The following is a 24,015-nucleotide window of genomic DNA, read 5'->3' as shown; positions in this document are numbered from 1 at the left end:
TAGGTTAGATCTAATTGTGAATAAATTATACTTAGTTGTTCTGTTCTTAATTTTTGACAGTTATACACTACTTTGCTCTTGAAACCTTGTCATAAATATAAAGGGAAGGGTAACCACCTTTCTGTATACAGTGCTATAAAATCCCTCCTGGCCAGAGGCAATATCCTGTTACCTGTAAAGGGTTAAGAAGCTCAGCTAACCTGGCTGGCACCTGACCCAAAGGACCAATAAGGGGACAAAATACTTTCAAATCTTGTGGAGGGGGGGAAGGCTTTTGTTTGTGCTCTTTGTTTACGTGGTAGTTCTCTCTTGAGACAGAGAGGCGAGACAGAATTCCATCTTCTCAAAATCATCCTAATCCAAGTCTCCAATATTGCAACCAGTATAGGTAGGCCACGCAAGGCAGATTAGTTTATCTTTTGTTTTATGTGAATTTTCCCTGTGTTAAGAGGGAGGTTTATTCCTGTTTTCTGTAACTTTAAGGTTTTGCCCAGAGGGGGATCATCTGTGTTTTGAATCTGAATACCCTGTATTTTCCATCCTGATTTTGCAGAGATGATTCTTTTACCTTTTCTTTAATTAAAATTCTTCTTTTAAGAACATGATTGATTTTTCATTGTTCTTAAGATCCAAGGGTTTGGGTCTGTGTTCACCTGTACAAATTGGTAAGGATTATTATCAAGTATTCCCCAGGAAACGGGGTGTAGGGTTTGGGGGGATATTTTGGGGGAAGACATCTCCAAGTGGTCTCTTTCCCTGTTCTTTGTTTAAAATGCTTGGTGGTGGCAGCATACTGTTCAAGGACAAAGCAAAATTTGTACCTTGAGGAAGTTTTTAACCTAAGCTGGTAAGAATAAGCTTAGGGGGTTTTTCATGCGGGTTCCCGCATCTGTACCCTAGAGTTCAGAGTGGGGAAGGAACCCTGACAAACCTGAGTATATTGGTAGCAGTGGATAAAAAAAATTCAGTAGTTTCCTGATTTGGCCATTCTGCTTTCTCAAGTGCCCACATGCACTAGTCCTTTGTTCCTTGAAGTGATATTTGCCTGAGTATTGGAAGTGTTTAGTTCTGTTTTGGGCATGAGTAGGTTCATGAAAGATTAAAAAGACTTGGAACAAAAACACATGTTCAGATTTTCTCTTTGTTGATGGGTGGGACACTTTGTTGAAGAGGATGTGGCAGTTCTGAGAAAGTAAACATTGTTTCAAGGAAAGGAAATCCCTCTTTTCCATTTGTTTGTCTTTCAAAAAGAGAGGAAATTACCTGATTATAATTTTGAAATTTTAATCTACAGATATACCCAGGGCAACGTCTCACTTAAATTATGACCTTAACATCATCTTTGACTCTGAACTCTCCTCTGGTTCTCCCACATTTTTTACATCTGCCTGTCATCACACTTGCAGTACTGCCTGTGCATGATACTGAAATCTCCATCCATCCTCTGCTCTCCTCTAGCCTTCATCATAACTCTTTTCCTGAGTGTCAGCTCTCTGTTCCAATATGTGCAGAATGCTGCTGCCTGACTGTTCCCCACATACAATGAAATATAGCCATTATCATCTCAAGCCTCAAAGGGTTCCACTGTCTCATCATTTGAGAATCCACTTCAAATTGCCTTCCTTCTCTATTCCTTACGCTCAACTGGCAGTGGCCTCTTCTCTGTTCCATGCAATCTCACTGCTATAGGCAGATATGAGATAATGCTCTCTCTTGTTTGCAGCTTCTGCCTTCTGTACCCATCCTCTGCCTTTCTACTTCAGTCATTCACTCATCATCTCAATTCAAATCTCTGCTGAAAACAACATAAGGCCAAATTCTGTCCCTGCAGGGGCTTCCCGCCAGTGGTATCATGTGGGTTCTGTTGTACAATGGAGGGGCCAGATTCTGAGGTGCACAGTCTTTGCACCGCACAATGCTCTCCTTCATGGAGGCTGCCTGTACATTCTCACACTGAGGAGGGCAATGTCCGAGAACCCACTGCTGTGTGGATCATCCTGTCTTTACCTAGTTCCCCACAAATTGGCAGATAATGGCTGCTGAGGCTTTTGCAACCTTCCTACAGGCTGGGGAGTAGAGCTGATTCTTCTCTCCTGGCTCTACCTGCACAGCTTCTCAGGGTTCATCCAATGTTTGGGCTGTACACCTGCTAAGGTGGATGCATTCCATGCTGTGCATTTTCTCTGTTGGTTCCTTCATAATTGCTGTGTCTGCAATTCTGTTTGTTTGTAGCTGTAAAGCATTTGAGATAGTTTGTATGAAAGGAGTAACACAAAGTAAAATTGTGTTGCATTTTTGACTTTCACAGACCAGTACTCTGGTGATACATCTCATAAAAAACAAATTAGACATAGTTTACAATTTTTAAACAAGAAAGGGTAAAGTGATGATTTGGTAAAGGAGTACCATGAGGTCCCACTTCAGGTGCATCCTTCAGGTCCCAAGAATCGGGAGCAGAAAGAAGAGGGAAAATCTGCATCTTTTTTGTTACATTACAATGACATAGCATAAGCCGAGATTTTCAAAAGAACTAGCGATTTGGGTGCTTCCATTTTTGGGTGTCCAGTGTGTGATATCTTAAAGGGGACTGGTTTTCAAAGATTGGGTGTGCAGCATTTTCTGAAAATTGGCCCTCTTCAACATGACTCAAGTTGGGCACCCAAAAATCAAGGTGCCCAGAAGCCCTAGTCACTTTTGAAAATGGTATCCATATAGTCTTCTCTTCATGGTCACTGATAAAGGAGATTACCCATACAGGGAAGCGAATGGTGGAAATACACAGTTGTGCTTTTCGTTTTTTAATTTTATTTTGTTTTTCTGAAATAATGAATGTCACTAAGTGGATTAGCATCAAAAGACAATGAAAGAGGTACAGTGTGCCAAAAGAGGAGGATTAGTAAATTGATGTCAAAATAATTTAGACAATATCCACTACACAGACTATCCACCTCCTTTACCACCCAAACATCTACTGTTTGGATGTAAGACTTTACTCCGTGGTATCTCCCTAAAGCCCAGACGTTAATTCTGGCTGTGAATCATTGGGCAGAAAGTGATTAACTAGCAATGCAGCTACAGTCCCGTGCTACCCCGTGCGCTCAGAACATCAGCTTTTTTCCCCTCAGCCAAGAAAAGCACTATTTACTTTACACAAATGTTTCAAACCAATAAAGATTGTACTACAGTTAATGGTACAGTGGGGAACTCAAATGGCAAACAAAAGCCATTTTCACTTGTCAAAGTAATATGTGATAAATTACTAAATATTTAATATGTTTATCTGTTAAAAAAAATGACTTCAGCACTGATTTCCTGAGTCACTGTCTCAAAGGGCCACGGATTGCACAGTAACTACAATGGCAGTTGGAGCACATCAGTACTTTCTAAACTTATTTTAGAGATTAAAGTCAGGGGACTCCAGCTCTTCCTAGAAGCATAATTAAAGCTCTTCCTTCCCTAGCACTTCCAGAAGGACTTGCCAGGAAGAGGGGAAATCTGACACAAGAGGAGCAGGTACCTCGCTTGAGGATGGTCTGTGGCTTAGGAATAATGCTGCAGAAGAAGAGAAGGCATCCTTGGTCTCTTCATCTCCAAAAAGAACTGTCATTTTTATTATGTGTTTAAATACTGCCCACTATGTGCTAGGCACTTTGCGGTCACTCTGGAATTATTGTCCCTGCTCTGAAAAGCTTACATTCTATGGAATGATGAGTAGATCCAGGTTATAGTAAGGGGAAACAGCTCTTGTGTATCTTGTCCCAATACTGTCATAACTGAGGTCTCAGGAAATCCTTAATCAAAAGTTCAGTTTAGAAATAGAGCTGAAATTCAAGCCCATCCTTATGCTTATCATTAATTCTAAAGAAACTAATTAATTAAATTAATATGAATAAAACTAAACCAATAAGCTGTTCCCTTCCCTATGTGTGTCTTAGATTGTAAGCTCCTCTGGGCATGGGACCAGAGTCCATTGTCTGTGTCTAATAAATAATATAAAAGGCCAAATACTGTATTATGATAATTACAATAATATTGCTGTGTAATAGCATCCTGAAGCATTTATCCCTTGACAATGATATTGTGACCTATTACAGATGAAATTACATATTCTCCATTCCAACAATCTGATAGGCATAAATAAAATCATATTAAGAAATATTTTCTGGGCGATCAGTCCCGTGTTTTATTGTCTTGCTGTGCTTAGCATTTCTAGTTAGAACAACGTTGACTCTGATCATTACTTTCATGACATACGTTTTCTATTCAGCCTCTTCCTGTCTTGAAGCTTTCAAACTTCATATTGTCTGCAGCCATGGTAAGCCTACTTTGTGTCTAATTTATTGTTACCTATTATTACTGTGCAAGCCTCCCGTCACGTAAGTCAAGTGTGTACCTCCCAGTGGTGTGAAGCTGACAGGCCAACTTTCATCTAGTAGAAACTCAAGAGTGAAACACAGAACCTTCCGCAGATTATGGGTCTCTTGAGGGAGAAGAAAAAGGGGACTTCACTGTATGGCTGTGTCTGTATCTATAGAACCTGTTTTTCACAAAGAAAAACTAGAATGATATCCATAAGTATCAAAGTGAAAAAGAAAAGGAGTACTTGTGGCACCTTAGAGACTAACAAATTTATTAGAGCATAAGCTTTCGTGAGCTACAGCTCACTTCATCGGATGCATTTGGTGGAAAAAAAAAAAAAAGTGAAAAAGAAACTCCCTGCAAAAAATTAATAGTTTGATGCTTAGCATTTCTATTAAAGGCACTAACAAATTGAAATCGCTTTTATTTCAGATGTCACAAAGCATTTTTTTTTGATTTGTTGATATTTTATTTTGGCATAGATCATCCTATTTTAACTTTTTGTGGATTAACACAGAGATTTGGTTCAATAAAACTTTGTCAAAAGTCAAGGCAGATAACATTAACAAATCACTAACCTTACCATAAGAGATCTCTCAGGGCACGTGATTGATGGATATTCCCTTTGTCAAGCCCATAAAAGTGGGCTCCTCCCAGAAGTCATAGGCCACAAAATCCTGTTTACCATTATTTTCCCCACTGAGAAAATCAGTGAGCTCCCTACTGCCATAATAATTCATTTAGGGGTAATGCCTCTCTGATTATGAAGAAAACCATATAAACAGTGGAGACACCTGATGTGGCTTCCAAAGATTCCAATGCCTAGCTGGAAAATTTTAGAAAACATGCCCAGATATAAGTATCACTGAATAGTTTGAATTGTAAAAATCAGAGCTAGTCCAAGTCTAAGTTTAAGGATCATGGTAGTACTACATTTGATTGTTTTTTATGGCTACCTCCCAATTAACTGTGCTCACCAGGTCCTATACACTACCTTTCCTGGACTCTGGAGGATAAATGACTGCATGCTTAGATTGTGTGAAAAAGACAGTGTTGTGTGAAAGAGTCTTAGAGGTCAATGACTGGGACTTAGGAGGATCCTGAGTTCTTCTAGCCTGTGCTAAGCCAGTGATTCGTTTGACCTTGAGGAAGTTGCTTGACCTCCTTGTGCTTCAATCAAACCAAGATAGGAAATTGAGTGAAAACTCAGGGCCTTGCTGAAAAACAGATGCATAGCTTATGACTGGAGAACTGCAAATATAGTACCTATTTTTAAGTAAGGACCAAAAATTGATCTAGGAAACTATAGGCCTGTTAGCTTAACCTCAGTTGATGCAAACCCATTAGAACAAATCTTGAAAGGAAGAGTAATTAACGACGTAGCGGTAAACAGTAATTGAGATAAAATCCATGTTTTTACAAAAGGTAGATCATGCCAGATGAACCTGATTTGTTTCTTTGATAAGATATTGCATTTTTTTTGTCTGAAAAATTGTATAGGTCTAATCTACCTCGATTTCAGTAAAGCATTTGATGCAGTTCCACATGGGAAATTTAGCTATATTGGAGAAGATGGGGATTAATATGAGAATTGAAAGGTGGGAAAGGAACAGGTTAAAGGGGAGATTACAGTGGGTCACATTGAAAGATGAACTATCCAGCTGCCAGGAAGTTATTAGTAGAGTTTCTCAAGGGTCAGTCTTGGGCTCAATCTTATTTAACATTTTCATTAATGACCTTGGAACAAAAAGTAGGAGTGTTCTAATAAAATTTGCAGATGGCAAAGTTGGGAGGTATTAACAATACAGGAAAAGGCCAGAATGTCACACAAGGAGATTTGGATGACCTTGAAAACTGGAGTAACAGAAATCAGATGAAATTTAATAGTGCAAGGTCATGCATTCAGGGACCAACAACAAGAGTCTTTGCTATAAGCTGAGGACTTGCCAGCTGGAAGCATCAGAGGAAAAAGAATTGGGTGTATTGGTTGATCACAGGATAACTATGAGCCTCAAATATGATGTGGCCATGAAAGAGGCTACTACAGTCCTAGGATACAGTAGAGATAGGAAGCATTATAGGTGGAAGTATTATTACCATTATACAAGGCACTGGTGAGATCTTGTGGAATACTGTGTGCAATTCTGGTCTCCCTTGTTTAAGAAAGATAAATTCAAACTGGAACAGGTGCAGACAAGGACTTACTAGGATGATCAGAGAAATGGAGAACCTGTTTAATGAGAGGAGACTTAAGGAGCTTGGCTTGTTTAGCCTGACAAAATGAAGGCTGAGGGGACATATGATAGCTCTCTGTAAATACATCAGTGTGAAAATTACCGCTCTGTAAAGGGCCAGCACATGGCCTAATGCCACCTTGTTCCCACTTATGCACACAGTGGGGCTAATCTATTATGTTTAGCCTCCTGCTCAAAGGTGAATTTTGCCCCAAGTTTACCATGGGCCTAGCCCTTTAAAATACTTAGTTCTCTCAGCTCCTATTGCACTCTCACTGTACCTCACAGGTTCAGGGCCTGTGTCTGCACTTAAAAAACACAATAAGTGATCACAGCTCTGGCAGAAAAGAGAGCATGTAAAGAAAAGTGACCTTGTACAAAGTTCCTGAAACAATGGGCTGGCAGTACACACACAGAACTTGGTAAACAATAGACTCCTGATTTGTATTTCCTGCAAAATCCTTTTGCATATTTATGCTCTCTATATTTTTGTAATAATTTGAAATTAACATTTGAGCAGAAGCAAGTCTGTTTTACTAACAACATAACTGGAATATTATGTCTGTACAATTTATCAATTGTAGTTGCAGTTAATACAGCTCTTTCAGTTTATGAGAATAAGGATAATTAGACTGATGCCAGTTAAATGTAATTAACTGGATGTGGATGTGGATTAACACAGATTATTGAGGAGCAGCTATACATTTTTGGAGTCAATAGCATGCTTTTTTTTAACAAGCCTTTTGAAAGGTATTTCTCTTCATCCTGAGAATTTCCTTTCCTGATTTAAAACAAAAAGAAAAGGAGTACTTGTGGCACCTTAGAGACTAACAAATTTATTAGAGCATAAGCTTTCGTGAGCTACAGCTCACTTCATTGGAGGCATCCGATGAAGTGAGCTGTAGCTCACGAAAGCTTATGCTCTAATAAATTTATTAGTCTCTAAGGTGCCACAAGTACTCCTTTTCTTTTTGCGAATACAGACTAACACGGCTGCTACTCTGAAACCTGATTTAAAACAGTTATTTGGCATTCATGTCTGCTTATATGGCAGGAGTAATGACATCATAATTTTTTGAAGGATGGTATTCTCATGTAATGTCAGAATAAAGGTATCCCAATATGTTTAGTAATAATCCGAAACACATAGGGCAGTGCGTCTACAGGCTGACTGAATAATGTCATTCACAGTTCCTTACACATCAGTAGTGAAATCCTCATCTCATGAAGTCAATGGAAGTTTTCCTATAGAATTTGATGGGGCTAAAATTTCACCCTAGACCTGGTTTTCTGAGACTGTGATTGGCAGCGAGCCTGGAGTTCTCCAAAGCTAAATAATAGTTTCACAAGCTTTCGGAGCTGATGACTCCTTTCCAGATTAAGAATGTTTTTGTGAGTGTTGTCTAACAAGAATCCAAACTGTGAGCAGGTGAAATTTTGTAATTATGACAATACCTGTTAAGTATGATGTCTGAAAAACAAATTTTATAAAGGAGATACAAACTAACAATTTAATATGTTGGATGAGTCTTTCTTATAGACAAAAGCTGTTCCATATAAAGTTGGATAGAGGAAATAATAGACTTAATTCATTTTTAGTTGATGATCAATATCTAATTTTTATTGCAAGCACTGAAGATGTGGGAAAAGGTGAAGTACTCAATGCTTTATTTGCCTCAGTCTTCACAGACAAGGTCACCTCATATCACTAATATGGTACAAAAGAGTAAAGCATCGCAAAAAATTTTGGACAAAAGATTTTTAGCAGAGAAATGTAGATCTGGATAGACTAAAACACGTGAATTAATGTCAAATTTGTCTAATTGTTTTGGTGGGGGCAGATTAAAAAAATCATATTTTTTTAAAATGCAGTATTTCCATTTTTCAAATAAAAAAAGTAAAATAAAGCCTCAAAAATGAAAGTGTTTCATTCAATCCAAAACAGAACTTTTTTTACTTTTCAGTTTTCCAGAACATTAAAACATTTTTTCCCCAATTTCCACCCCCTCCGATCAGCTAGTGAACCAAAAAAATCAGTTGTTTGCACAGCTGTACATAACAGTACTATTTGAAAAACGGCATTATTTGGTAGCAGTTCAGGCCCTGTACTTTTTAAAAACTATGGAGCAATGTTATTCCACCTTTACATTTTTGTATAGTTCGTAGAGATACCTAAAAGTCCTTGAAGGGTTCTTTGATAACATTGCCACACCAAGTAATCAAGTGTTGTTGGATTTTTTTTCAAAGCTTCCGGTTTTCTTGGGGGTAGGGGGGTGGAGTGATACATATTTGTTTTTTAAATCTCACAATAAATTTGAGGCTTCATACTCTTGGCTGCCAACACTTCAGAACACATTCTACCCTGTGGTCAGGGATCAGCACTGTGTCCGTGGTAAAAATTTTGAGGTCTGTGGTAATTTTTCAAAAAATTTAATGACTGAATGACATAACCCCCTCCCCCCCCACAATGTACATATATATATATATGTATAAAACAAAACATTTTGTATGGGACTTCTGTTTTATATAAGGAAATCCAGACAGATGGGCACACATGCAGGTACAGGTTCAATATTGTATTATTAGCTGAAGCTCTAGTAGTTTTCTGCATACATTCTCATCTTTCACTGGACTACATTAATCCACTAGCTGGGATTCTCAGGTTAAAACAATATGGTGCATGTCTTTAAAGGTATATCCCGTTACAGAGCTGACGTTGTTCATACGTTTTTATTACCAAAAATGTATTGATACTTTTTTTTCCCAAATGTTTGGTTTTGTATGACCTCCTATGACCTCCTGAGCTTCCTCCATGACTCCCAAAGGGCTTGCACATTATCCCAAGGGTGGCTATCCCTATATATAAACTTGTAGTCACTATTATATTGTGATTCTTCAACCACAGGCTATACTTAGGTGGAGCATATGTGGAGAGGCTGGGCAGCAGCAGGGTACCTCAGAGGCATTCTGGCTGCCTTGGCTAAAAAGCAAAAAAAGGTCTGGGAAAGTTCCATTCGGGAGAGAGCGCTCTGGCACCCTTTTACAGAGTATAGTATGGGCTCCACTTCTCTTGCTCTGCTCTGCTCTCTCTTTCAGAAAGGGATGAGGGAGGTGGCCCCAGCTGTACCTTACGGTGGCCCTTTTGGAGATAGACTTGTACTGAGGATTCAAATAGTATCCAGTCTCTATGCAGGAGAAAGCTCCTTGCACATCACCTTCTACCCTTGCAAATAAGCTTCAGGGCCTAGTTCTGCTCCCATTGAAATCATTGGAATTTTTTGCCATTGTCATTAAAGAGAGCAAGGTTGGACCCTCTCTCCGGGTCTTTAATGAGAATTTATTTGGCTCACTGTGGTCAATCATAGTAGCACAAAGGCACAGAACTGGGGAGGGGATCTGCCCCAATGGATTTTTTTTTAGGTTTTTGTTTACTCTTTTCTGTAATAATTCATACAGGAAAATGAGGCTGTCACATATAGGAGAATTATGTCAGAAATAGCATTCCAAGGGTGATCACAAAGTTGTGTAGAAGTAACACTCACAATAATAATAATAACAGGTTTCAGAGTAGCAGCCGTGTTAGTCTCTATTCGCAAAAAGAAAAGGAGTACTTGTGGCACCTTAGAGACTAACAAATTTATTAGAGCATAAGCTTTCGTGAGCTACAGCTCACTTCATCGGATGAAATGCATCCGATGAAGTGAGCTGTAGCTCACGAAAGCTTATGCTCTAATAAATTTGTTAGTCTCTAAGATGCCACAAGTACTCCTTTTCTTTTTGCGAATAATAATAATAATAATAATTTACACCTGGTTATACTGTGCTTAAGTTATGGGAACTGAACAGCTTTCAAACTAGTCTGGGAAATTTTCCAAAGGAGGAACAATTCTCCAGCCATTGCATACAGACAATTCCCATTGACTTGTCTAGGAGTTGATCATTTGCAGTGGCTGGAGAAGTATGTAGATATTTTGAAGAGACAATTTTCCCTCGTGGTGACCCTATGTTATGGTTTTAATCTATCCAGAGTCTTAACGTGTACATTTAAGATCCTAGAATAGCTTGTCAAACTTTCTCCAATACTATCCAAACATGGAATTTCATGAAGCCTTGGACAGGATGTCTATTCTCAACATATATTTTTGTTATTTTTAGTTTAGTTTTGATTTGTTTGTACTGATTTCAATAGAATCATAATGCTCCAGTAAAACAATTATACAAATGAGTTTGTGTTGGAGTTGACAGTGTTACTGAAAAGGCAAAAGGTGTAAATAATATTGTCTGAAAAGTATAATGCAACAGCCTTTGCAACTATGACAAGGATCTGGTTATGATTTTTCTTGCCTTCTGTATCTGTGCTTTGTGTCTGTTTTGCTAATAAACATAGGGATGATCAGATCTGGCCTGGAGAGGGCCAGATGGTATGTACATTTTTAGTAATATTTACAGAGTATAACACATTTCTAACTCACCATCATCTGATAAGATTTATATCCAGTAGCTGAAATGAATGATTAACATATACCAAAGCAGTACTACTGAGCAGGGTACCTGCTATAAAAGATAACAGGTATGTTATGATTTACGCAAAATAAATTGCAAAGAACATATAATAAACAATGTAGGTGCCAAGTTGGAATATGTGCTGATGGTAAATCAGGGAGCTCAATGTAGTGAATGGCTGTCTTCTGAGAACATTGTTTCACAAAAGATGTATAGCACTGCATAGTAGCAGACATTAGAGAATCTTACTTCAGTAATAATTGGACATTAAGACACAGCTACAATGTTGTATGTGTCTAATTTTGGGGAATACATGTGATATCAGGAGTTCATTTTTATGTATCAGTATTTGGTGGTTTGACCTCTTAACTACCATAGGAATGTATTATTGAGTATGTGATGACTAGAAAAGTGACACATTAGTGGCCCAGTGCACTTGTCTTATGTATTTACAATCTAGAGATTGTCTGTTCCAACTGACATGCCCTGAATGGGTCACAAGTTTGTATCTGATCCAGCATTCAGAGAGTTAACCCAGTTTAAAAAATTAATGTAAAAAGCAAGAACTGGGAGTTCTTCAATCTTAGTATGTACAGTTATATCGGTGTATAGTGTAATAGGGCTGAACTCTTCTTTACCTCCATGGATGAATGTTTGTGGTAAGATAGTGATCCTAGATTGATTTGGCTGACATTCAAACAGTTGAGAAGGTGACTGGGCATCTCCTTTTTATAACATTTCCTTCATTCTAATCGTTTGTGTGTTATTAGGAACTGACAACTTAGAATGAAGCAATAATAATGCTTAACTTAGCAGTCAAATACTTAGTGGTTATGTTGTTTGTTAACAATTGTTCTTAATGGGGCACTGCAATGGTAAGGATCAGTTTTGTGAGAATCCTTCCCCTTACATAGAAGAATAAGTTCCTTTTCAGACTTTGACAGCTTCATCACTGTGATTGGTCCTGCATTATGGTCTGTGAGCACGTTATTTTTAATTGGACATTTGCTCATTCGTGTTTTTGTTAAAATTGACAATATAAAATTGCTTTACCACACTGGTGCTTTATTGGGTTGCTGTATTTTTGTCTGATATCCTGACTCAGGCATCAGGGAAAACATTCCTCAAATGCTAGCCACTCTAATACCATATATCAAGAAATCTGAAGCTGTCCAATGATTGAGCTCATAAAACCTATCCAAATGAGCAAACCAGTTAAGTAAAAATCTGAGCTGGATTTAAAGATGTAATAAAGCATTTTATAATCTACGCAACATGGACTTGTTTTGGATCCAGGTTAGAAAGTAACTTCAGAACTCTATTTTTTTCCTTCTGACAGAAATAACAGACTTGTGAAGGGCAGTCCACAGTGATGTGGTGGGATGTGAGAAGTTGTCTTGATGACGCACAGTAATCTGTGCCTGTCACAATTGGTAGGAAAAGATTTATAGAGGACATCCTGAAAAACTGCTTCACATGACGGAAGAAGTGATTTCAGTTCACTGATGTTATTGGTAAGCCCCAAAGAAACCAGCTTTCATGCACCAGAAGAGCATGAGTGTGAAGCTAAGTTTTTCTGTGATCAGTAGCCCAACCTGAGTAAATGCTTTGTTTTCCTTGTCATTTTTTTCAATCGGTGCAGGCAGGTATGTGGGTAACTCCATCATGTCACTGAATGGTCCCTGGTCCTTACTGAGAAGACGAGCTACAGTCTCAGGCCACAGTCAGAAATATTTAGACATTCAAAAAATAGCACACTTGACACTGAAAATTTAGATGCAAGCTGAAAATAAACTGCTGGGAGACTGGATTGCCATCAGACACTGACATCACCTAGATCAAAAAACTTGAATGCAAAATGAGCAAATGAGAAAGCCCTTCCAGCTCAGAGAAACCCTTTTGTGGAGATGGCACAGCATCTTCAGTGGTGATTAAACTTGAAACTACTTTTTCAAGCTAAAAGAAAATATAGTGGTTAATTTCCTGAGCCCATAAATAATATAGTCTTAAAGGCCCCAGATGTGTGTGTTACATTATTTTTCTGCATCAGCATTATTTGTTCCTTCTGTTTCTTTAAATGAAAATTTGGACAATGCACAAAGTTGTTGTTGTGGGTTTCCTGATTTTTATGTGTGTGAATGTTTTGCATTTTAATCCTGACTGTAGGCAAACTTGTCCGTTGCTGAAAATAGCTCAAATGCTCCTAGAACAGTAGTACCAGCCAGCAGCTGAGATTCATTTACTCTCTTATCCCCTTCCCTCTTTCTCCCCGACAGATTCCTGGATTTGACTTAAACTTAAACCTTTGTAGTACAAACCTTCAAAAAAGGCTAAATAAACAAGAACTGCATGTACAAGGGCAGAAGCACTTACTTCCTCTGCACTTGAGAAACAGCCAGGCTGGTCTGTCCGGTAAGTCATATATATATTTTTGTTAAACATATGTTCTATGTATTCTTACTGCACTCATGACTGACTTTCTTGATGATTTAACTAATGTTCAGAGAGAACCTGCCACTTACTACTAGTATTTCTTAGCCATATGTTCTCTTTCTGTACATAAGTGCAAACCCAGTTATGTTATACAGAAGCAAAAGTCCAGGTCCTGCTTCACTGTGCCTTTTTTGAGGCTCTCTGAAATATTCATTTAAAGTTGTATGTACTGCATTTTAGAAGGGGCTGGGTTTTAAATTTTAATAATTTAGCTCTCAGGTTGTTGTATCCAAATGATAAGAGAAGATCTAAAGCAAAACCCAAGATCACTGTATTTTTAGATTTCTTCCTGCTTTTAGTGTTTGAAAGTTAGTAGAATACAATCAACTATCTAAGTAAAGAGGATTTCTCAATTATAGCACATAAATCCTTAGTGTTTAAAATCATCTTTCCCATTGATTCACTAGTGTTGCTTGGCTTGCTTGTTTGTTGCATGTGGTGCAGAGACAATATATAATCTAAAATGTTGACATGAGCAATGTAAAATTTAATTTTTCTTTCACAGATATTAATATATGCACCTAGTTAATCTGTGGTGTTGTCACGTTTACCAGCAGGCTTCTTTAACCTACTCATAAAATATTTCTGTAGCTGCCCTTTACTCTATTATAAGGATACTTGATGTGGCTTACAGTTTTCGAAGTACTTTGATCTGTGTACTTGCAACATAACATTTAGTTTGATTATGGGGTGTTAACGTATCTTGGGGTGGGGGGAATGTTTGGTATGGTGATATGACAACACCTTCTGAATAAAAACTTTGATTTGTTGACTACATTCCTGTATTCTTCCTTACTATGAACAAAATGAAGAAAATGTCTAAAAAAGCAAAACCAATTCTTCCATTTCTGAGATCAATCACTTTTTCGAGCTTCGATGATCAGCTTCCTGCTGCATGCTATGACTTCTCTAAGCAAGAAGCTAGCATTAAATGACAGCTTACAGAGACATAGTCCATCAGCTCACATACACTGTGGACCACTGTCTTACCATAATTACTATGGTCTTGTGTACTGTATGCCTCAGTTCAGCAGAGTTGGTTTTTAAATCTTTGCCATAGAAAAACCTGGAATTAGAGTTCACATTTTAAAAAAAAGTTTATTGAAACCCTGCGCCATATGTCAAAGCAAAGCTACATTTAAAAATACAGTAGTGTTCTGTCTTAAACTTTTCATGAGGGGAAAGTTGTTGGGGTCTTATTGAAAAGCTGTGACCGGGCTTCCTAACTCATTTAATTTTATAGGTGGCTTTTCAGTTTACTTTTTGTACAAGAAAAATTCACATAAAGTTATAAAGTGTGTATATAGTTTTTATTGTATAATATTTATATATATATATATATATTTGGTAAAAAATATAGACTTGTATAAAAATTAACATCTTGGGTGTTTTGTGATATTTGTTCAGAAATGCGGGTTTTGGTCAGAGCCCTGTGCAGTGTTTCCCACTGCTATGGGAGACCTGGATCCCATTCCTGGACTCTTGCTCGCCCGGGCCACCAGGTGTTGATAATTCTGGACAGGTAGCAACCTCAGAGCTGTGTGGGATTTGCATACACACCTCTGGCTGATTGACTCTTCCTCACCTAATAAACGCATTCAGATAGCTAGTGAGGTGATGCATAATCGTCCAGTGACCTGGTTATTTTGTCCATTTAATTATCAGACTAAACCACCTTCGCAAGCTACATTCCGGTCTCTGACCAAAAGAATCAACTGGCCTGTGCTCTCCGCAACAATCTGTCCTTCTTTGTGCCGCAGTGCTGGGCCACCCCAACCACCTTCTCCCATCCACTTCTCATAAACCGCCTCTTCTACTCATCTACAGCTCTTCTCTCCTACCTACTTGTCTTCCTGAACTGTGAGCCTGTTGCCTTCTTATCCCTCACCAAAAGACCCCACTTCCTCTTCCCCCAGCTTGATCACTCTTTTCTCACTGATGTACCCAGCTTTTCCACTGTGCAGCAATGACCACTTGTCTTATCTGTTAGTAATTGTTAGGTAGGGTGAATGACCTATAGCCCATTTGTGGATGGCCCATTATGAAGAGGTTTTTAAGGGCCTCTGAAAGGAATACTGTTTAGAGAGAAGGTTGGTTGCTGTAATGTGGTCCCCGGTGAAGTGAGCACATGCTTGTAGATGAAAGTCTGGAAGAAATGTGTGTTTTTCAGCAACAGAGCCTCTTGGAGAAAAAAATACAACAAAACTATATTCTTGGCAAAACTTTCCAAATACTATTTTTATCAGAATAATATCTGAGTTATGTAAAGTTAAGTGTGAAGGAATGTCTATAACTGGGAATTTTTCACTTTAAAATGATGAAACATTCCATTAAAAAATTATAGTCAAATAAAATTGCTCAGGAACTGAGACCAAGTAATGCTAAATTTCAGGTTAGCATTAATTTTTATGATCAAGTAATAAGCTCCTGCAATTAGGAGTCAGTATGTGAAATGCTGACACAATCTGAATTGTAGTGGTGTGAATGTGGCACTATAAGTAAATCAGCTGAATGAAGGAAGTCTCAGGAGAGCAATGGAATGTCTTTCTTTGCTTAAATATACCTCTGCATTCATGAAGAACACACAGTAACATTTTGTGCAGGTTTCTCCCGTTGACAGTGTGTCTTTGTTCACTCTCCAAAGGTGATGTCAAATATGTCAGTGAAAAAATAATAAACTTCCTGGTTTACATTTTTTATTTTACTTAACTGATATGCTCCCAGGGAGCCTTGTAAGTCTTGAATAGCCTAGTGCTTTTACTTGTAATGCAATGTGTTTGGAGAGTTAAGGATCATTCAGAGCAGTTAGTGTTGGTTGAATAAACAAATGTGACCTGTCACCACTGTCTGTATAAATTTAAACAGAGGAGTATGTGTAAGCTTTTGATAATGGAGCCTACACATCTGATCAAATAGGACATCTCATAATTTCCTTGATTTGTTCCCGATGTACAGGTCTGTTTTCCAAATACAGTGATTGCTTTCAGGATGTGTTGCTTCTAGAAACAATTAAGGTTCTATTCTGATAGCTAGGTTTACTTGTATAGTAAGAATTTTTCACGCTGATAAAGAATTTGAATTTAACATCTGTTCTGCCATCAGTGAACATGGGTAGCTCCTGTGGAGATTACTGTGAGTTACACACACTTATCAATAGCAGAGATTAGTGGGTATTTGTTCTAACTGAATGTTGTTTAACACTATGTGACCATGTTGAAACAGAGAAAATAAGACTGTTTAAAAATAGTAGAACAAAGTATGCAGAATGGCTGAAATTCATCCACTGTGTGAAGGGCAGGACACTGTCCTCTTTACTACTTAAGGATCAGAAGGGGGATGCACCAGGGTCAACTAGCTGAGCATGTCTGACTATTTACTGCAAGTCACAAAAGTAGTCTCCGCACTGGGCCTACAAAGATCAGCACAGAAGGTTGAGGGTGATAGTGGATAGTTCTGGGAGAAGCCCAGGGCATGGTTCAGCATTGACATAGATAAATTGCCTCTATACCCAAGACAATTTGTGGAGAGGGATGCAGCAGCTGTTGTACCCTAGTAGTCCCTCCATAAAGTCGAGTAAGGATAGCAGCTGCAGAGAGCTAATAGCCCTGCACTGGTGGCACTTCTCATACGTATAGCTGGAACACTCAGGTTTTATGTAGGTGGAATAAATAATAAACTTGATTCTTCTTTCACACCATGGTGGAAGTGAGAGCAGAATCATGCTCACTATTCTTTATTTCTGTTCACTCGTGTTATGGAAAAGTCCAGCACTGAATGAAGACCAGATAGAGCTGTGCAGTTTGACTTCAACAGCTGGACAGCTATTTGTCATCTAATAAAGTCACAGAGTCACAAATTATCTCCTAATGTAGCATCACAGTGTTTACTTTGTCTAGTTGCACTGTTGCAACTCATCATCATTATGTAGAGCTGTAATGTTGTGACGTGATGGCATATTATGTAAGAACTTCATCTTTTCTCCCTTCACACTGGCTGCTGGGAAAGGGGCTCCCCCTTTTCTCTTGTTCCCCATTACTGCCTCGTGGGAAAAAGAAGGACATTTCCTCTCCCTTCTGTCTCCTTTGCTTGGGAAACACCCTTACCCCTGGAAGGACTCCAGTCACTTCAGAGCCAACAGAGTGCCATTAAAACAGAGGGTCTTGGAGAAGGACGTCCTGATAAGCCTCCTGCAGTTTGTGGAGAGTGAGTTAAGGTTGTAGTACCTTGTCTTTACAATATAATAGTCATCTGGTAGTGAGCAAAATTGACTGCAAAATTATTTTGATGGCAGTCTTCTTCTTTTATATGCTCATAACTTTCCAAAAGAACTCTTACCTTCTGGGCTGAAATTTTTGCTGTTTGGTCTCTGAACAGGTGGGAATATCCATGATAGAAAACTTTGACTTTTTGGCCAGAAATCTAAAACCAAAGTAGTTCAATTTGTAAACACCACTGGGGTGCTTCACTGAAGCTGTAGTTTAGGTAATTCATACTCCTATTCTTCTCTACAGGCAAAAGTCTCTGATCAGTCTATCTTTCCAATGATGCACCATGGTTTCCCCTCTTTGTGAGGCAAGGCAATGCATTATGGGAATACTATTGTAATGGTGCATCATGGGAAATAAGTCTGACTTGGCAGCCCAGCCCAGAGGAGAATGGGGACATGAAGCATTAAAACTAGAATTTCCATGAGGCACTGAGATGGCATATCTGAATTGATATGTTTGTTTACAGCCAAAATATTTTGGTTTTCCAATGAAAGCTGGAGACTTTTCAGGTCTCAGACATTTTTTGGTGAAAAACTGAAATAACTGGGGAAAGTAGATATTTTTTCCCAAAAAAAATAGTGTAATAGAAAACTCAATTTCCCATCAAAAATAGTTTCATTGGAAAATGTTAACCAACCCTAGAGTATGGTCTAGTTTGAAAAATATTGATTGGTTAATAATATGTAGCTCTTACATAGCACTTTTAATCATAAAAGTAAAGTTATGAACTATACTGAAAGCTATGTTAACTGTGTGTTTCTTCTGGTAGAGAGATAAGGCATGTATGTGTGCATTTTTTTAAGTTCACACCTAAGTGTGTATCTATTAAGTGCATCTTTGAATGTATTTTAGTAAGCCTCAATTAGCCTTAAAAATTAATGACTTAAGTTCATGTATAAGAGCATGCTTGTCTATGTATATTAGTAGTTTAATGACTAATGTGTGTCATTAGTGGTTTAACTCACTAAATATTCAATACTCTTTAGCATTTGAGGAGGCTTAAATATGTATGTCACCCTAAAGCCTAGGAAGCTTAACTGCTTGGTCCCCCTTAAGGATTTTTTCCATCCTTGTTTTAAAAAATAAAAAAAATTAAAAAAACAGTGGCCAACTAGATTCATATCTGGCAGAAAGTTCCCATATGTGGCTCTTTTCTGGTCTTTGCAGAAATGTGAAAGAGGATAGCTGCTTTTGCAGCACCATTCCACTGTTCCTGAGATCCTACGATGGACTGTCTTAATGTAAGGAGCTCTGAGACCAGCAGATGAAGCACAAATTGTATTTCCTTTGCTAAAAGCTTCTCCACGCTGTAAATGCTGTTGAGCTAACATTGCTAATGAGCCCTTTTTCGTTTCCCATCTTTATCTGTCACCTTACCATTGTACCACCACCCTTTTTATGTAATAAGCAGATTGAAGATAGAACTGTTGATTAGTGAGAATGGAAACAAATCAGATTACCATCAGGGCAATATATGAAATACAACAGTAATACCATTTTGTATTGATTTGGGTCTTTTCAATGGCTAGCTTTGGCATTATCAATAATCTATTTACATTAGTTCAAAGCAGGACAGGCGTGCAATACGGGTAACTTAATTTGCTACTGGAAGCCTGACTTTCCCATTTCCTCATAGGTCCTGAATCATGATGTCAGATTTTTGCATAAATGCAATAGGGAGTGCTCCATATCAAAGTATTAACCTCAGTAGCTCACAAGGCCAGTTCCAACCTGACATTATGATCCCTGTGATTTGAGGCATGTGTTCCAAACCCAGGCTCACATACCTCATATCAAGGGATGTCATTCATTTGGGTTGGGTGGTTTCCTAAATTCCACACACATTTGGTGTCCTCTCCTTTCTATTACTGAAAACTGTTTATATCAGGAATAAAAAGAATATGAAACTGAGGTTACAGAAAGAGCGAATTACACTAAATGAGTGAATTGCCACCATAATTGGTTTCCTGCGCAAATTTACTTGTCCATCTGTCCCCTCCCTCCCTTCCTCATTTTGGATGTTTGTCACACTTTGTGTTCCAGATTTTGGTGTTGGCAGAGTTAGAGGTATGCACACTGTTGGTTGTCATTCTTTGCTGCAGTGATGTTAAATTAATTGGACAAACTTTGAAATGTGAATGTAAACGTCATTTCAAGCAACAATTTAAATTATAAATGTGCAAAAAGTAGCTATAATAAGTCGAGTCAACAGCAGCATAGAGGATAGAGACAAGAAAGATCATTTGAGATTATAGGCAATGGAAGATAGAGGGAAGTAGAAGTGAGTGATAACAAAAGAGGTGATAGGAGTAAAATAAGGGAGGAGAGGAAGCCCAACACAGAGAAAGGGAAAATGCAGAAGAGGTATAGGAAGAGAGACCATACTTCATAGCAAGGAGCACTGCCTCAAAAGCAGGCATATTCAGGGGGCCAGATCCTCAGCCCCAATACACTCAGTGTTGGTGGCCAGCTGGGGATTCGCCCAGTGTATCCAGCTCTGCATGGGCCCACTCACAGCCCTGAGTATATGGAACTTGCTAGAGGGAGGGGGCATTCTCCTCAGCTACTGCAATGAGTCTTTGCTAAGTTAGAGCTGCCTGGACTGGCTACCAGCAGTCCTATAGATCAGGGAATCCAAAGATGGAGTAAAGTCACCTGTGATTCCTCCTTCCCATCAGGTCCTGTATTTGAAGATCAAGACCAATAACTGGACTATTGCATTAACAACTGAAGCCCAAATAGGACTCAAACGGATAAAAGAAATTAACACTCAGTGGTGAAGTGGGAAGAGAGAACAGTGAAAAAAGAGAAGGGAGAATCACATCAAGGGATGGACTTTCAGAAGTGCTCAGTGTTGGCCCTGATGCTGCTCCCATTGCAGTCAATAGCTCCCGTTGACTTAAACAGGAGTTACATTAAGCCAATGCTGAGTGCTTCTGAAAATCCAAGACTGTAGTGGGGGGAGGAAACCCAGAAGCCTGCCTCTGCTATAGGAACTCAATATCGGAACCAAATGTATCTACTTATGTTGACATTCTCTCTTTAAATGTCTAATAGTAGTACATATATAGCATTTTGCACTAATGGATTTGCATGGAGGAAATTAGATTCAGGCAAGTGTTCAAATTAATTCATAGGTAGAACTGGGACTGTAATCATAATTCCATTTGCTGTCAAGGAAATATAAATATGTCTAGGAAATAAATGTCAGTAGCTGCCCAGTTTTTTTTTTATTGTGAATTATATTAAAAAGCTCTAAATCCACTACTAGGTGAAATTCTGGGTCGTGGTTATCCTGTATGAAGTCCTAAATGTCCTAGGCTCAAACTCTCTTAGGTACCATCTCTGAATATTATATGATCTGTGCTCATTGGAACCCTAAAACTTGATGCCATATGAAGCTTCTTTATGGTAGTGGGAGCACTTTCTATATAGTGAGCCTACATATCTGGAATTCACTCCCAGCAGACATAGGATAAGCACAAGGCCAATAGCTTAGAAACAGTTGCATGATTCACTGCTTTCGTGAGGACATTCCAATTGATTAAATGCTAGTTTCCTTTGTTATTATGTTCACAGCAGACACACAGAGAAGTTAGATAAAAACATAGAATATTGTCTCTGGAAGGTTGTAGTGGGACACTGCACGCACAACCCAAGAACAGAGAGACAAAGGAAGGCTGCTCTATAAAACAGACACAACTCACCCCTTCTTTGTATGGGCTGTTTGGCTGAATACTGATTGCTGCTAGGCTGGCCCAGATCACATACTTCTCTATAGAGCCCCCAGCTGGGGCAAACAGAACCAGGAAATATCCTGGAATTTAAAGTGACAGTCTACAATTGTAAGAGTTTTCAATAAAACCTATCCTAGATGATTGGTAAAGCTTCAGGGAGAAGGTCAGCATGCTATTTGATCTCTTACTGAGATCTTGAAGGCTTCTTACACTGCTTAAATTTCCATGGTGACAGGTGCCTAATAAATGCTTGTAAAAGGAAGTGATCAGAAATTCAATAAATGTTTGACAATAATTGGAAATGGGTGTATCAGATAAAGTGAAACACCAGCTGACTAAACCTTCAGCCAGAAGAACTCTAATGGCACCCAAACAGGATCTTTTTCAAGTTCAGTAGTTTGGATACATGTGAAGATCTTTGTTTTTGATTCGTTTTCTTATTTTGGTTTTCACAAACCTTTGTATTTCCAGGTTCCAGTTAGAACCGGAAGCAGAGGTGCCAGTCTTTGGAACGTCAGACTTTCAAATTTAGCCTGTTACTAATAATTATGCAAACTTGGCCCAAAAATTAACTAGGACTGGACAAATGTTTCTGGTGGAAATCTGTGCCACCTGAATAAGCCCTGTCAGAGCCTGACAAACATTTAACATGACAGTGCAGGTTTGGCGAGTCTTGGAATCAGCTGGCGGAACTACTTGTTGCAAGCTACTTATTTATTTGGGTTTGGCCTTTTGTTTGTTTGTGAATTATCTGGGAATCCATCATAACTTGAAGAAACTTGTTTTTTATTCATAATTGTTCTAACAAAACTTTAAAGAATATATTTGTGTCTATTAGATTGTCACAAACTAGTGAATTTTTTAAGTACACTTAGTATTTTGAATTCAATCTGCTTGACTGGTCAGCTAAGTCACACAATGTAGTTCTTTGAGCGGTTGCAGATATGTATTCCACTCAGGTGTGCATGTGCCTGGCACATCGCAGCCAGAGAATTTTGCCTAGCAGTATCTTTAGTGTCAGTTCGCACTCCCTGTGGTTCTAGACTTTCCCTGGCTACATAAGGGCGGCATTGCCCCAACTCTCCTCAGTTCCTTCTCACCACCCTCAGCAGGAGTTGGAACATTCTTTGTGGTGATTGACCTCACAGTGTTTTTCTCAGTTACAGTACCCTGGTAATTTATTGTATATAGCAGTCATGGCCAAACTGAGCCTTGCAATTAAAATATAACTCATGGAGCCCCCACCCCCATTCTTTGGCTACCAGACTGGGGGCAGGGGGGAGCTTGGGGCTTCTGCCCTGCGGTGGGCTGGTGGGACTAGGGACTTCTGCCCTGCAGTGTTGTGGTGGGACTAGGGGCTTCTTCCCTGCAGGGAAGGGGGTATAAGGGCTTTAGCCCCACACCCCAGCATTCACCAGCTCACGGAAGAAGTTGTGCATGTCTTGCATCTCTCAAACTTTTGAAGATTATTGTATGCGGCTCGAAGGGTCGGTAAGTTTGGCCACTCCTGGTATATAATTCATTGTAGTGTATCTTAGTAGCACCTTTAGGTTTAGTTATAGTGATTAGGATAGATGGTTAACATGGGTGATGCCTTCGCTGGGGTTTAAACATTGCCCATCATGTGGGGTAGCTATCCCCACTAGAGACTCCTCCCTCCACTCGTAGCGAGGTGCTCTATGTGCAGGTCATTTAAGAAGCCAATGCAGGTGGCAAGAAACAGCACCTGTTAGAGCGGGCTATGAGGTCTGCTTCAGCAGAGGATCTCTTCAGACCTCTTCCTATAGAGCTGACATGAGATGTGACTCCTGGCTCAAGATCCAGTGCTTCCCCTAGCAGGAAGAGAAATCGTGTTCTCCTTCTTTGTGTCCACCAAGCAAGAGACGCCATGAGACCAATTGGGACTAGTCCAGGACTTGAAAGGGTTCCTCTTCGTCTTCTAAGAGGAGTGCTGACTGGCACTGAGAGTCATATGTATGATGGAGCTCTGTCCTCTAACCGCTCCCAGGTACTGTGCTGAGATCAATTGGACTCTATACCATTGACTCCAGTTTTGGCCATGAAACATTTGTTGAGCTTGGTACTGACAAAGACATCATCAGCACTCACCATCTCCAGGCCATTGGCATACCAGGTGGCATCAATCCTGCTTTGCCTTTCCATTCCAGATTCCCCTGCAGTTCAGGGGATGTCAGCTACCATGGCTTCTATTTCATTCTGCTGGGCTGTTGGCCCTGCCAGGTCAGGTTGTGGAGCCGTCATGCTCGTCAGCACCACATTCCACGCTGTCCAGAGTTCAGACTGCAGAGTTGCTGCCAGTGTCCTTTGTGGTGCCGAGGGGTTAATCGTGGGGATGCTATATTTGGCACTGACAGTGTCCTTAACAGATGGTCTCTGCACCATCATTGGTCTGGTGCCAAT

The 24,015-nt window shown here is 39.2% G+C and overlaps 1 protein-coding gene across 2 annotated transcripts in view; it reads left to right on the top strand.

The window, feature by feature from the left end:
* The window catches only part of SORBS2 (sorbin and SH3 domain containing 2), a 272,899-nt gene that overhangs the window by 24,259 nt on the left and 224,625 nt on the right, over positions 1–24,015 (top strand). For both annotated transcript variants that reach the window (XM_043513619.1, XM_038400107.2), the window contains exon 2: positions 13,373–13,508. The gene's annotated coding sequence lies outside the window, so the exon portion shown is untranslated. The remainder of the gene's footprint in view (positions 1–13,372; positions 13,509–24,015) is intronic.

This window comes from Dermochelys coriacea, chromosome 4 (assembly GCF_009764565.3).
Source record: "Dermochelys coriacea isolate rDerCor1 chromosome 4, rDerCor1.pri.v4, whole genome shotgun sequence".
Lineage (NCBI taxonomy): Eukaryota > Metazoa > Chordata > Testudines > Dermochelyidae > Dermochelys > Dermochelys coriacea.
This window is presented reverse-complemented; position numbering and strand designations above follow the sequence as displayed.